Here is a 16,050-nt window from a genome sequence, read left to right as displayed (position 1 = left end):
AAATATTATAAAATACCATTCCAGAATTCTTCGCCGCAGTACATGTAGCGATTTTGAAATACTCATGCTCCTTGCGTAGGGAATGTTCCTTTATACGTAAATGGAAGGTGGAGAGGGGAAGAAAGGAAAGGAAAAGGAGATTGCTGCTGTCAGCTGGATTGGGACATTATGAGTGAGAAACTGTACCGGACCGGAATTCCAACTAGGCAGGTGGAGTAACCACTGCGCCATCCGGGACACAGCGTTATCGCAATATCCCGGCATGCCTCACGGCCGATCCGCACTCCCATCGAATGCCACCTACCGGCAGCCCCTGTCTATTTCCTCCATGTTCGCTCCCTAAGATTCCCACAGGAGGTCGGACGTATTTGTGCATCCGCGCTGAAGATGGTGGATCGATTGCCCAGCTAGGCCTATCAAATTATATGGATGCGTGGTGTCCGTTCTTTCGGACATAGAGCATTCATAGAATGTTCCTTTGTAAATACACGATATTATTGTCAACACCAAACCCTTGAATCTAAACGGAATGAAGTCATAGGAAAATAGTGGCCAATAAATGTGGCTACTGCGGCCGTTCCATCATTGGAAGATGATTATATTCAACTATTTAGCCGCTGCGTCACATAACAAGGAAAAATTGACTGCAGAGGAACAAAGAACATATCCAGTATTGCATCCAATCACAACTCATTCATTAATATCAGAAACTTGTTTGTACACATGATATGTGTATAACATTTTGTTAGAAACGATTTTACAGTATGTCTTGGCAGTGGTCAACTGATACAGGTTAAAATAGTTGTCATGCCATGCCCAACGCCACATACGACCAATGCATAGACCACCGTAAACCTGTAGCATATTACTCACGAATAAACCTCACTTCTTATTCTGATGTATGACGGCACGCCTCTTAACAGTATTTTCGTCACGCTTCACAGTGTTCCAAATGCTTATTTTTTTAAATAGAAGACGTTTGGGCCATGTGTTTGTACAAATTTTTCTCCCACCTTTGGTCCCAGGAACACTCTCGCAAAGTTTGTACCATGATTTACCTGAAACCCAGTACGAATACCTGAAATAGTCAACAGACCGTACTCTATAACCAAACATCGTGACAAATTAAAACTGTGGCTCTCAGACAGGAAGCGAACATAGTCTTTTTCTTTTTCAAGCATGGGCTGGAATTAAACTGTTTTTATAGATGGTTTGCTCGAGATTATCTGTAATACAACCTCATAAATCCTTTATTTTTCGGTCTGACGAAACCTATTTACCGATTATAATATCTGCGTGTAGCATTTCTTCAGACTGTTCTTTCCCTTACAAAGTAATTTTTGTCAACTATACAAAGAGCAAGAGCTATTTAAACAGCTGACATGCATGACACAAGTTGTCGGGAGGGTTTTAGACGCGAGGCTGGTTTTACTTCCGAACTGAGAATTCCAATTGTTTAGTCTTATGAACATGAGTAGTGCAATGAAACACTGAAACAGATATAGATTCATATCATTTGTAGCGAGGTGCTTCACTACCTGTTAGAGCACGCCAGATAGTGATGCAATACCAGGAATGTTTCACCTCGGAGCACAGCCACCGCATGGTCGATGCCCAGCGCCTGACTCGAACATAAACTGCTAGCAGTCTAAGTCACCTTAACAAGTTCTGCTATCCAGGTAAATGTCGGTAAATATGAACCGTAATTTGAATCTTCTGATTAACTTGTATTTAGGTTAACCTGTACATATAACGGCAGAGGTCATACAGATTTCAGAAAGTTCTATTATAGCAGCTTTCAGTTACAGCATTTGAGTGTATGTTCTTCATCTTAATAACGTAACTTGAATGAATGATTGCAAGTAATTATGTAAAATATACACCCGAAAAGTAAATGGTTAAGTAAGGGGACTCGGAATTAACAAATCGCAACGTCCGTATCGAAAATCACTGACATTTCGTACTGCAGCAACGCATAATCCATGGTTTAAATATTGATGCTAAAAGGCATCTTCGTCACCAGATTTCGTTCGTGGAGAACAAGTGGGTGACCTATAGTCGGACTAGAAAGTTAGCATCCCTAATTGAGGCCACATTCCGCCACACGAATTGATTTCTCCCTTCCTTTCATTCCATCATCATCACCACCAGGCATTTCACATTCTCCCGGCAAGTTGTATTCCGCTCCAGTATGATGTAGATGCTGCATTTCATCTGCTACCAGATCGTTGTCTCGGTCTCTCCTTACCTCTCGAAACCCACTAGAGGTACTTTCCTTGGTCCGTCTAACCTTGGTACAGGTCCAGCTCGCTTCCATTTCATTTTGATTAAAGTAATACTTACGCCGCCTTTCCCTCCATTTGTGCTATGATCGGCTTTTTTTTTGGGGGGGGGGGCCTCTCGTACGAGGGGGTGTCAAGAAGTGAGCAAAGATCTCACAGTTCCTGCGTGTGTTACCGTGAGTAAACATTATTATGGCACCCCCAGTGAATTTTGTTGAATGCTGCACTACACTTCAAAGTGCTAAAGATACACGACTCCATTTTTCAACATATCCATCAAGTCTCTGTAAACATCGGCCAGAACATTCTACCAGCTTTCAATTCCTCGACGACAGAAATACACGCCTTGGCCACGGAGCCATTCAAATCATCGTTGAAAAATCGTTCCCTCTTCCCCCGCCCGCGAATAGGTGGGCAATGTAGACATTTTGCCCACAAGGATGGTACTCCCCTGCGTAGGTTTCCAGTTGCCACGCCATTTCACTCTCTCACTGTGAGGTACCAGTTGTACCCTAAGCCAAAACATCCACCGCAACGTCGGATGCAGCCTGGTGGCGTTGCGCGCACGTGACGTGGTAAGAGAAGCACGTAAGCGAAGCAGACATAGACGAAGGATCACCTTAGCGAAGATATGGGTTGCCAATAGGGAAATCCATTGAGATAAGCGACTTTGACAGATTATTGTTACGCACAGCCTGTGAACGCGTATCTCGAAAACGGCGAAGCTAGTCGAATGTTCACGTGCTACTCTCGTAAGCATCTCCGGAAAGAGATAGAAGGTCGATGAAACTACCACGAGGCGCTAAATGGTTGGACGTCCACGACTCCTCACAGAAAGTGGGGTTTGGAGACTTGTCTGCTCCGGAAATTGGCATAGATGGTGATCTGTGGTATCTCTTCCGAAAGAGGACAATGTTGATGCATGCACAAGTGTTTCGGAGCACACCGTTCATCGTACATTCTTGCACATGGAAGTCCGCAGCAGACCACCCTTACGTGTCCACATGTTGACGCAACGACATCGTCAATTACGATTGCAGCGGGTACAGGACCATCGGGATTCGACGGTTGCTCTACGGAAACGTATCGGCTCTTCGGGTGAATCACATTTTTGCTACACTGGGTCTACGGTCGACTCCACAAACGCAGTCATTGAGGTGAGCGGCGCCTCGAAACGTGCAGCGCGCCACGGACGGAGGCTGGTGGGAGCTGTATTATGCTATGGGAGACACTCTGTTGTCCTTGCATGGTAGAAGATCAGACATTTACGTCGTTATTAAAAATTTTACTGGCACATTTGTGAGATGTATCTTAAAGTGTAACACGCGAAAAAAAGATCAACATTATATGTGGAAGCTTAGCTTCTCTTGCAGCTTATTTATCTTCGAGACCAATATTATATGTGAAAGCTTTGTTTTTCTCGTAGCAACACTATGTATATTAATTTAAACCATTAAATTTTCTTATTTGTGTAATCGCGCTACTTAAGAGTGATCTTGCTATTGGGTGACTACATCTTGTGTCCTGTTCTGTCATCAGCTGGCGAGATCACGTGACATGAGCGGTGACTGGCTTACATAAGGGCGGCGCAATCTCGATTTCTATCCTTCGGAAAAGTAACAAGCGGTGTTTGGAGGAATTCGAATTTATACCTTCGTAACGCGAAAATATGCAGCGTACATGTTGCTGCACATCAAAGATCTTCCCAAAAAGTGTTTTTTTTTTCACCTGAGTTTCGATTTCTGAAGTGTCGGGAAATTCTACGTCGGTGTATAAAACCATAAACGTTCAAAGGATTGATAAGTTTTACAGTGCCGAGGAAAAGTGTACTGTCACTTAAGACGGAAAAAGTGTATTTTCACGCGGGAGCAAGTGTAATTTCAACCGGAAAATCCGGGAAAAACCCGGGATTTTTTTTTCCTTGCCCGTGTATACACCCTGTATTAGCATCGATGCAACAATAAATAAATTGTTAAATCCAGAAAATGGAAGAACATTAGTAAAGAATATTCATGAAAGCTAAACTAAAGTGAGGTAGAGATTGTTATAAGATGTTGTATAATGGTAAATGCGTAATACATGCTTATTTAAACTTGCATTCCTTTTGAGTTTCTGTATTAGGTACATGTCGGGAGTTCGCATTCGAACGTAAGATATGCTTCATGTCTTTCTCGTTGTCGCGTAAAATAATGATCAAATGGAAAGTATTCTAGTAGCACGTGGCACACTGCTGTATACACACCAGAAATTCTATATATTGACTAGCCCCCACGCATGAGGACTCCGCAGCCTATATAGGGCGTCCCAGGAATGTTGCAGCAAAATTCGACGGATTGTAGAGGGTGTCCTGAAAAACAAATCGAGGACAGGAACCCATGTCCGGAATCGTCATCCAACGACGCTGCATAGCGCCGAAGTTACATGCACCGGCGCCTACAACTAGTCCATCCCTTCGGCATCAAACGTGAATTTTTTTGCGGACGGTCTTTAGGCGGAACGTCTCGCCATGTTGTTTGTTATTCAGTGACTGCGACTGACTGCCACGATCGCCTGTGAAGTTGTAGCTAGCCGCTGCATACAAAGGCGATGCTCTGGAGCCTCAGCGGATGAAGGTTTCGGACACAGGTTTCTACCCTCAGGTTATGCAGTTTATTTTTCTCCTGGAAACCTCTAACACAGGAGAGGCCAATGTTTTATCTTACCTGGGCCACACTGAAAGAAAATGAGTATTTTTGGGCTGCACATAATATGCATAACACTAATAACAATGAACGACCGCTGAGCAAAAAGAAAAAAATGTGCATGAGACAACAGTATCGGGTGGCGGGAGTTTCAGATTGAAAATATTGAGTTTATAAATTTTATGGAACTTACTTTGTTTACCAGTCGTGTGATAGATGCTCACTTCTTGGGCCTCACTGATACTTGCTTTGGGAAGTACGCGGTCCGCAGTCGGCGGGTCGGACACCCCTGCTCCAAAATCTCCTAAATAAACTGCAGATGGAAACCCGTGTCCGAAACTGTCATCCATCGAGGCAACAGAGCATCGCATTCATAGGAGACAAGGCCTTTCTGTGGAACAGCTAGCTCCAACTTCTCCAGTGGCAACCAGTCGCAATCACTGAATAACAAACAACATTGCGAGACTTTCCGCTTACAGTCCGTTCGTGTACAAAGTCACATTTGCTGCCGTAGGGGTGGCCTAGTGACAGGCGCCGGCGCTTACAACTTGGACACTCTATAGAGTACTTGGATGACGTTTCCGGACACAGGTTCCTACCCTCGATTTGTTCCTCAACACCAACTCTACAACGCCTCGAAGTTTGTCGCAACATTTTAAGGGTATATTAAATGTACTTCACCTTGCCTGAGTGTAGAAATGAGCGACACCCAGACGGGTTGTTAACGCCACCGAAGGCAGTTCCAACGTTATACGCTGACCAGCGCATAAAATATTATGTCTAACGATTTTGTGCCTTGTGGAAGTGATAGGTCGTGTAAGTTTGGCACATTATACGAATATTCTTTTCTAGGGAACGCTAGAGATCTCTGTCCGGTGCACGATTTGATCGGTTAGTTTCAAGCAGACCCTACATTTGTCCTCGCCAAGTGTTGGTACAACTGTGCGAGGAGCTTGAGAAACATACATGATGTTTATTCGCTGTGTTGAGTATCTGGCATGACCATGCTGTCATCTGGTGGCATCAGTGATGTAATGATTTATTGTTTAGTCTACACGATACAGGTCATGACAACTGCACCATTGAACGTATGATCGCCCTAGATGAAAATTTCCGTATGCTGAATTAGTTTGTTTGTTACTGATTGCAGATAACGCTGAAAAGTACTCGTAGGGATAAAAAAAACCATCACATGTGCACTGAAGGAGTGATGAGTTTCAGAAACTAGGTATACTTGGAGCAGTAGGTCGATAAATAAGGCGTACTGAAGACGCTTTCATTCTTTGACACTGTCAGTTGAATTCTGTCTAGTGCAGGCATTCTTGTTTTTCTGACAGCACTGCGGTGCTATTCTTTGTGTGAAAGAATAAACAGACCTCTCGTCTAACCCAGCAAGGAACTGCATTGACGGCCGCTGTTCCTGGTGTTGTTGCGTAGCTCTTCTTTCATGTTGCTCTTTAACATTTGTCGACACAGGCTTCCTACTCTGGCGTTACGTCATGAAGATAGCATCAACGCTATTTGTTACTAAACCTTGTACATTTTCTCTTCTCTCGTCGTTCTATGGATATTGCTTGCTTCTTCTAAGTATCCGTGTTGACGAAATTGTTAAAGCGCCTCGTGATGACTGGGTGTTGTGTGATGTCCTTAGGTTAGTTAGGTTTAAGTAGTTCTAAGTTCTAGGGGACTGATGACCATAGATGTTAAGTCCTATAGTGCTCAGAGCCATTTTTGTTAAAGCGCCTAACTAGTTATTAGCAAAATGCTCAATTGTCAGATACGCGTTCTGTGCAGTACCATATCGCTTCTGAGATGGTCACACTTTTAAGTGGTTAGTGAGACGGCAACAGAAACTTCCCACAAACATCAGTTAATATCCGATAATGCTCTAATGATTCTGACGTGGACGTGACGTCGGGCGGTGAAAGCGTGTACACACGCGTGAAGACGGCGACGCTGCCCGCAGAGGGACGTCTTATCTGTGCGAGCGCCGACTCCCGATCTCATCGCGGCTTCTCTTCAGATTCGCTGGGCAATTTAAGAGCACAGTACCGGCGTTTTCCGATATGGGACGTGAAGGCCCCGACGACATTTAACTATCCCGTTAGAAGATAAAATCGAATGAGATTTCCTGGAAGAGGGCGGAGGAGGAAAACTTCTTATTACTGGATTGCTATCACACATCGACAGTGGACCACACGGAAGATGGAGTTGCTTTATATCGCTTTGTGCATTTGATAAACAGTGTTTGAGCTACATCTTCAGTTTCTGAAAATAGCAGTTCATGTTTTCCCGGATCCTTACAACACTTATGCTGAAAGTCTAGATTCCACTGTAGACTAGGCGGCAACTAAAACAGCACGTCCCTGTGACTGGTGACTTCGATATGCACTAGCGCAGATTAGATAAACCTGGAGGTAAACGACCAGCCCTATTGACATAAGATGAGTGACAACTTAAAACTCATATACATGCTTCGTGCATAAATTGTTTACCGAGCTACACGAACGTGCTTGGCGGATATTCTCACAGCTTCATTTTGCTACTGGTTCAGTTTTTTTCCCCAAGTCCTCTGAGACTCATCCAGAATAATGTGGTATTAACAATTCCCGAAGAACAGGATCAGTTAACAGTCTTAGACTCGAGACAGCCTCAGAGGTGTACCTGAGATACACTCTACGTGAATTCATCATTCAAAGTGATCAATCATACTTCCGCTACATTTTTTTGAAAGGGAGGTACCTAAGATCGTACACGTACTCAAATAAAATATTTGATACTAAATTATAATGTGTGGGTCGTCGGCTTACTATCTCGGCCCGTGAGAAACAGCGTGGTGTAATCGAGTTTCGAATTCGAAGAGTTCGTCCATACGTGGAGTACCCTCTCCTTCAGCTTGACTGTGGCGGACCACACACGAGCGCTGCGACATCTGCAACAATCCGACACCTTGGGTTCACTGTCATCGATTATCCTCCATAGAGTTCCAACTTGGCTGCTTCAGATTTCCATCTGTTATCAAAACTTGAAGAACACTTTCGAGGACATCACTTTGATAGTGATGAAGCGGTGCAAGCAAAGGTAAGGTTGTGGCTCCGTCAATAAATTCAAACATTCTAAAGTAACGGTATCAACAAACTGGTCTCCGTTGACGGAAATGTGTTCGTCGTCAGGGTCACTGTGTTGAGAAGTAAATACGCGGACATGAAGAATAAAAATGTATGATGTTAATAAGGTTTGCTTTATTTTAAAAGCTTTAAGTATTTTCACAGTGGTCATTCACAGAATGAACAGTAAGTAACGGCATAAAACTATGGCATTGGATCTAGATCCTAGTGAAAATCGTCATTTTGGGTCGTTATATTGAATAAAGAAGCAGTACCATGGATAAACCAGCCATGTCTCATAAAACGTCTTTACAGGAAAACTTGTCAGTCGTGTTGGCCTTTTAATTTCCACTGCAACGCTGAACGTGCACCGACTGATAATGAATAAATAATGAGCGTATGGCATTGGTGGCCGGGAGACCCCTCGCCGCGCGGTTCGGTCGTCGCTCCACAAGTTCTTTAACGCCACTACGGCGACTTGCGAGTGAATGAGGATGAAATGATGATGAAAGACACACAACACCCAGTCATGGACACTGATAATGAAGAAGGAGGGACAAACATTAACCATTGGCTCAGCCCACGCATGTTTGCATCCGCAAATTATCACAAGAGCCACGAATCGCTCATTTCGCCCAGTTTACTGTCATCAGTGGTTGCTAATCTTGTATTGAGGAGGAGCAAGATTCAGTCTCTGTTCTAAAGTAACATTTTCCTCCTCTTCATCCCACCCATCTTCATGTTCCGAGAAAAATCGTGCAATGGTTGAGGCCCAAGAAACGTTTGCGAGAGGAGAGAGGTTCAAATACACGCCCTGCCATCCTCCTTTGGAGTTTCCTTGATTTCATTAAATTATTTTATACGAATATAGGTTTTTAGCGCCAACGGCCTTGCCGCAGTGGTAACACCGGTTCCCGTCGCATCACCGAAGTTAAGCGCTGTCGGGCTGAGCTAGCACTTGGATGGGTGACCATTCGGACTGCCGAGCGCTGTTGGCAAGCGGGGTGCACTCAGCCCTTGTGAAGCAAATTGAGGAGCTGCTTGACTGAGAAGTAGCGGTTCCGGTCACGAAAACGCAACGGCCGGCAGAGCCGTGTGATGACCTGACGGCCCTCCATATCCACATCCAGTGACGCTTCGAGGCTGATGATGACTCGGCAGTCGGTTAGTACCGTTGGGTCTTCCGTGACCTGTTCGGACGGAGTGTTACTTTGGTGAGTTGGAGCTCCTCTAAACATCTCTGTAATGGAGAAGTACAGGGTGATATTTTCACTTGGTGTTCGGGAAAGTATTCTGTTCCTCCACAACTCGTGAGAGTTTACCCCGTAAGACAAAAAGCACGCCAGGTCCTTGTTCATCCAAATAAATTAATGCTACCTTATTTTGATCATGCATGACAGTATTTCGTAATCCAAACTGACTGGAATACCCAACAAACAAATCGCGCTTAAAACAGTGTGTATCACAAAATAACTCATTTACGTGTGGGTACCTGAAGAATGCCGCGTTCTGCCGAATAGGCGTCATGTAAAACTAGAAAGCGTGCAATTTTGTGAATTTCGTAAGACATTTTCTGATATCAACCAATTCTGCTGTAATACAGGTAAGTATAAATTTTAAATTATTTCGTTTCCTCTTTTTGCACTCGCTATCGCAGTATTTTCTTCGCAGGCTGCGAATGTAGGCTCGACAGAGAGAAACAGTAAAATATTGCAATAATTTGTATCAAAATTATGAGGAACAACACTCAACAAATTTCAGTACTCTTGGTGTAAATACACAGATATATACAGGATGGTGAAAAACAGCCTGAAAAGCTTGTAAGGGTGTTGCAGGATAGGCTGAGCTACGAAATAATTGATAACAGAAAAATACATTGTGTCGTTTACGATTTAATCAGCTTTGAAGTTAGCCAGTCACGTCGTCGCGAGCAAATTCAGGTAGCCTGCCAGAGACAGTGTCGCCAAACGTATTCTTTGTTTGGTTTTCTAACTTAAACTTATCACTCCCCAAAAAGGCACATATTAATTGGTAATGAGCAATTGAATAAGTGGTAACTCACGGACCCACAGATGTCTCTGCATTACCGCATTTAGCGCGAGAAAGTTCTTAAATTTGTGTCCGAAGACCTGATTGGCTGATTCCAGTGCCAAATAACTCGGAAACGGCGCAACGTATCGATTTTTTTTTCTTATCAATTATTTCTCAGCACATTCTCCCCTGCAACACCCTTTTCTTTTTCAGGCTCTTTCTGATCACCCCTGTATATGTAGCAGTTCATTTACGAAGTGACCTTTGTTGTAAGCAGCCGTTAACTGCTTGTACGAAGTTTCAGAGTCACAGTTGTTTAGCAGTTAGGCGGGATTAATGTGAATGCCACGTTCTGAGAACAGCTGTGATTCTGAAACTTTCTGACGTGTCGCTGCCCCTTGTGGAGTTAGAGCGCAGTTGACGAGCTCGAGGGATGGCCACTGGTGATTCACGAGCCGAGGTCATCGCGTGTTCCGTGTAAACTGGCATTTCCAGTTACGCTACCTCTCCTACTAACACAGTTCACTCATAAGCCTTAGTGGTGTGACCGCACAGCCTACATCGTGCTGGGCTGCCTTTGCCTGCATGGGTTGTACAAGTAATTTGCACTTCGGAAGGAGAAGACGTCACCGCATAAAACATGAAGTTCCCGTATATTACGATGCAGTGAGCTGTAAGTTGGCCTTCGTCGATAATGAGTACAATTTTTGTCTAGTACATCAACTAGAAACTAGCACAACGCACATCAGATCACTGTAACATCATGGTACAACTGTCCTACTGCAGAGTACCATATTCCTAGAGTGAAACATCATCTCTTAAGGGACAATGGTCAGTATTGGTATTAACCAAGCCCCCGCACCACAACACTTCGTCCTACGGCAAGACCCATGGATTTAGCGCCCACTTAGCTCCTCTTGGATGATAGCATACTAATTTGGTGTAACTGGAAGCTTGACTCATTTCACCACGCATCTCGTTTCCATTTTCTGGTCGGCAGCTGTAGTGTCCCTGTAAGCTCTGCAGTAGATGCTTTAACAATGAAACATGTACTGTTCTGGTTTTGCGGAGTCGTAACAGTACCAGGTGGACAGTTAATGTTGGAACACTTTGTCGTCTCCAGTATTACAGTATTTTCTCGATGAATGACATAAGAGCTCCAATCGTGCTTGTACAGAACTTTCAATAAATTCTAATAGGGCTTCCACATAAAAATCCAACGAGTTTCTCTGTTTCCACAATGCTCGTTCACAGCCGCTTCATCGTCGCATTCGGTCTTCGTCAAAATTGCTCAACTCAGTTCATTGCCCAATTCTAGAAACACGCTTTCCGCAGAATGATTTTCCTATATATAAGGCACAGGTTGTGCCAACAATTAGAAACCCAACTATCTACTAGGATCCACTTATTAAAACCCATATTACGTTCCATCCATTAGCTCCCAGGAGTCAAATTTCATACTTACCGTATTTTATTCATTTCGCTCTTTATGCCGGCCGGAGTGGCCGAGCGGTTCTAGGCGCTACAGGCTGGAACAGCGCGACCGCTACGGTCGCAGGTTCGAATCCTGCCTCGGGCATGGATGTGTGTGCAGTCCTTAGGTTAGTTAGGTTTAAGTAGTTCTAAGTTCTAGGGGACTGATGACCTCAGTAGTTAAGTCCCATAGTGCTCAGAGCCATTTGAACCATTTCGCTCGTAATATGAAAGACTTTTACCTTTCCTGCGTCTATAAATTTTCCGAACTATTTAAGCCAACGAAACAGACTTCTTTATGACTAATAAATAATAGCTTTGATATAAATTTTCTCTACCACCCTTTGGCAACTCGTCCCTTTATGTTGAATGTTTCAGAGCTGTTTTGAAACTGACTAATAGATTTTAAAAAAAAATGGTTCAAATGGCTCTGAGCACTATGGGACTCAACTGCTGTGGTCATCAGTCCCCTAGAACTTAGAACTACTTAAACCTAACTAACCTAAGGACATCACACACATCCATGCCCGAGGCAGGATTCGAACCTGCGACCGTAGCAGTCGCACGGTTCCGGACTGCGCGCCTAGAACCGCGAGACAATAGATTTTTACAAGAGTCAGATGAGTCGGCATGCCTTGAAGAGTTTGAATTGTGTGCGTTGCCCTGAGATCAGCGGACGACGAATATGAGTTGTATCCTAACTGTCATTCGAATAGTTATTTATGAACTTCATTTAATAGTTCATCCAATTGCGTTAGACTACAGATATTTCGAAATAAATAATTCATTTTGCGTTCCCATTTAGTGTTGCAGTTTATCTGACAACAGTTCTCGGTAGTATAAAAGCTCAAGAAAGGTGCATCAATAGTGATTTAATACTATACCTACATCTGTAGTCCAGGAAGCTAACGAAACTTAACTGAAGCAAAGAAAAACTCGAAATATAATGGAAATTTCGTATTCTTGGCGGTGGTTAACCCAACTAGTGAATAAAGTAAATGTTAAGAATACTTCCACTACGTCAAATTTCTAGATCTGTGTAGAAATTTCAGATTCTACACTATTAAAAATTAGCCATTAAAAGGTGCTGTTGGATTACTGATTCCCATAGAATAAGAAATCATGGATAGTTATTACTAATTCGCGATTCTATCCATCGTGATTGCCGTAAAGTAAGTACTTAAAAATCGATCTTATTAAAGTTCAATTCGAAAACTAGATAGTTGATATTGCTGTCAGAAAAAATGAGGTAGTGGAAACGAAGGGTGACTTCGACATGGGTTTGTTAACTATTGAGTATTCGTAAGTGTGTCTGCAATCATACCTGAGGTAGGCAGATCGATGTTAACATAGTCGTACAATATGAGCGGTAAGGGCACAATGACGAGAACGAACGGGCAGGCACATGTCTAATCGGGTAGAATCGTGATCAGTAAGGATTTGATTCCAAGTGGAGGGCAAGTGTTGTGGACTAGGTAGTGCTTAATTCCGTTAAATCTCTCGGTGAATGAGAGGATGATTATATTAGCAAGTCACGAATCACCTTCCTCGCCAGCTAAGGTATTCCCGTCTCGCATGACATTGTTGACACCACATATACTAAAAATGTACGCTACTGCTGTTACTCAAAGGTAGAAGAAACGTTGGAGGGTGATGCGTCGCGTGCATTCCCGAATATCGTGTGGGAAACTGCTTAAAAGGCTACATGTAGAGACAATAGTATCAAAATGTATTAAATATCGTACAGATTTTCTTTTTAAGAATCAGACATAATTTAAAAGTAATATTTCTATTCTTAAATATAACAGGAACAAAACTGGACTCAGCTGTTCACAAGTGTTGCACAAACGAGAGGAGAAGTGTGATCATCATACCGATAAGAAGAAACCGTGATTGTCATCGAAGTTATAGAATGTTAGCTCTGTGTGTGTGTGTGTGTGTGTGTGTGTGTGTGTGTGTGTGTGGGAGAGAGAGAGAGAGAGAGAGAGAGAGAGAGAGTCTGTGGAACAGAGCAGATGTCAGATAGTTGACATTAGCTAGCGATTATATTAAGAAGAAAATTATGTAAATGCTGAATAAGGCAGTGTATATTCAATAAAACTTCTCACCCTGCGCATCGCTCGCCCAGTTGAGGGCGGAAATCGCCTAAACAGGCTGTGGCAAGTGTCGAGGTTCTGATCACAATACACTATTGTGAAAGAAGAAAAATAGAAGTGTACACAGATCAGATTGTCGTACTGATCGGATCACAGCAGCGGGGAAAGTAGTACAGTGTGTCAATACTGAATGAACCCTTCGGCAGGTGACTGTGAAGACGTGTGAGCTGCATCCGCGTATTGGATTGGCTCAAGCCTGTGTGGTATCGTTACTAGCGGTGGCGCGCCGTTTGAATTAGGCGAAGTGAGAATGCGTGACTGGGCTGGGGTAGCCGCACTCCGCAGCCAGCTGTGGTCGCGTGCTCGCCGCGGGCCCTGGGGAAGCGCGTTGGAGTGTGTCGCGCCGGGCTCGCGTTTCGCTTCCGGCAGATGTTGGCAGCGTCATGGGGGCGCCTACCCTGCATCCTGCCCACAACCGCACACCTCGTACTCCGGCACTCGCACCGAGTACGCATACCACACAAGCTATGCCCTTTCCCTGAACTCGCTTCAGCTGCAGGACGCGAACGAAGACACAGTTTCGTGCAGCCCGACATGGACGCCGAGAAGTACTTTGCGCTCCTTCGGAATTAACTGTCCGTATTGTTGAAATTGTACATCTGATTCACCGCGAGAGTGTGTGTAATATGCCAGCTGCCCACTTTGGTATTGGATACGGTTAACATATGAGCTGCACCTTCCCTAATCTTTTGATTAGACTGCGTACGACTGTCTGACATTTACGAAGGCCGCCGCAAATAGTGTAACTCTCACCCCCTCTATAACTGTATCCTGGGGCACTTCGTGTCAGTGCTATAAGAAGCTCAATCGAAGCCGATAGGCGAGAGACACCTATCCTGTTCCACACCAAGCGATCATGCAAGGCAGCTTTCGTTTCGCATCTCAAAGCACTTAGTTTGAATTGATTTTGTTACAGGCAATTAGGGAGAACCAGTAAGGCGTGCATTCTTGTAATATTACTGTGCTAAAGATCCAGATGATAATGATGCTCGTTCTAATATAATATTACACTATTTAATCTGATCATGTTATTCCATTTTACCGTCTGTTCATTGTATAATAATTTCATATTTTAAGGTTGGAAAACGCACAAGTTTCGATAGCTGTACGTATCCATATTATCAGTTTTCTGTCGTACTCCACTCGCGTATTGAGCGAGAAGAAAATGACTATCTATACGATTCTGTCGTATCCTAATCTCTGTTATGATACTTCAAATGGTTCAAATGGCTCTGAGCACTATGGGACTCAACTGCTGAGGTCATTAGTCCCCTAGAACTTAGAACTAGTTAAACCTAACTAACCTAAGGACATCACAAACATCCATGCCCGAGGCAGGATTCGAACCTGCGACCGTAGCGGTCTTGCGGTTCCAGACTGCAGCGCCTTTAACCGCATGGCCACTTCGGCCGGCTGTTATGATACTCTCATGATCTCTATACGAGACACACGATGGTCACACAGTCTACTTCGAATATTATTCTATAAATTTATCCTACAGAATTTCCCTTCTTCGAATACTATTCTATAAATTTATCCTACAGAATTTCGCGAGAACTAATTAGTCTTTTATTTCTCTCAAGGATTCCCATTTAAGTTCCCCGACAATTTCTACTACACTTTCTCTGGTGTATATCGACCTGAGATTGGAACTTTTCGAAGAAGCATTCTTATACAAACTTTTCTCGGCGTTCATACAGTGTCAAATCGGTGTAAACGCAGAAAAGATTTTATACATGTATTAGCCGTTACAGTCCTAACAGCGCGTCTCTGAATTCTTTCGATGTCTGTTGTCGTGCTTACTTGATAAGAGCGCTAAACACTGGGAAAATTACACGTAGGGAGTCGCACATGCGTCTTGTAGACAGTTTTCATCACAGACGCATTACATTTTACATTACACCCTTGCAACAAATTGAAGTCTTCCCTTCCCCTTCCCTAATACTGATTTTAGATGATAGTGCTCTTTCATATCGGTTATCAGTATTCGTTAATATTTATACGATGTGACGTGCTTAAAATGTTCCCCACTAATCTTATAATCATATACTACAGGGATTTTTCTCTTTCACAGAGGCACTATCCTACATTTATCGACATTTAAACGAGCTGCCGTTCCTTACGTTAAGCAGAAATTTTTCCAAGTTTTCCTGCATATCCTGCCATCCGTCCACGAATACGTTAATAATGCAGTAACGCGGGCTAACAATCATTAGACACTAATTACTGACGCTGTCAGACGTGTGACACTGTTCCCCCCGCAGATTTAGTAAATTTTTTAAAATGGTTAACATTTGGTGGCCACTGTTATGCACAATGA

At 43.5% G+C, this 16,050-nt stretch overlaps 1 protein-coding gene and 1 pseudogene across 1 annotated transcript in view; both read left to right on the top strand.

Annotated features, from left to right (window-relative positions):
* The window catches only part of LOC126248952 (homeobox protein onecut), a 618,905-nt gene that overhangs the window by 44,282 nt on the left and 558,573 nt on the right, over positions 1 to 16,050 (top strand). The gene's annotated exons all lie outside the window — the stretch shown is intronic.
* Positions 8,951 to 9,068, top strand: LOC126249852 (5S ribosomal RNA; annotated as a pseudogene).

Source organism: Schistocerca nitens, chromosome 3 (genome assembly GCF_023898315.1).
Source record: "Schistocerca nitens isolate TAMUIC-IGC-003100 chromosome 3, iqSchNite1.1, whole genome shotgun sequence".
Taxonomy (NCBI): domain Eukaryota; kingdom Metazoa; phylum Arthropoda; class Insecta; order Orthoptera; family Acrididae; genus Schistocerca; species Schistocerca nitens.
The sequence above is the reverse complement of the archived record's forward strand: the minus strand, read 5'-3'. Positions and strand labels throughout refer to the sequence as shown.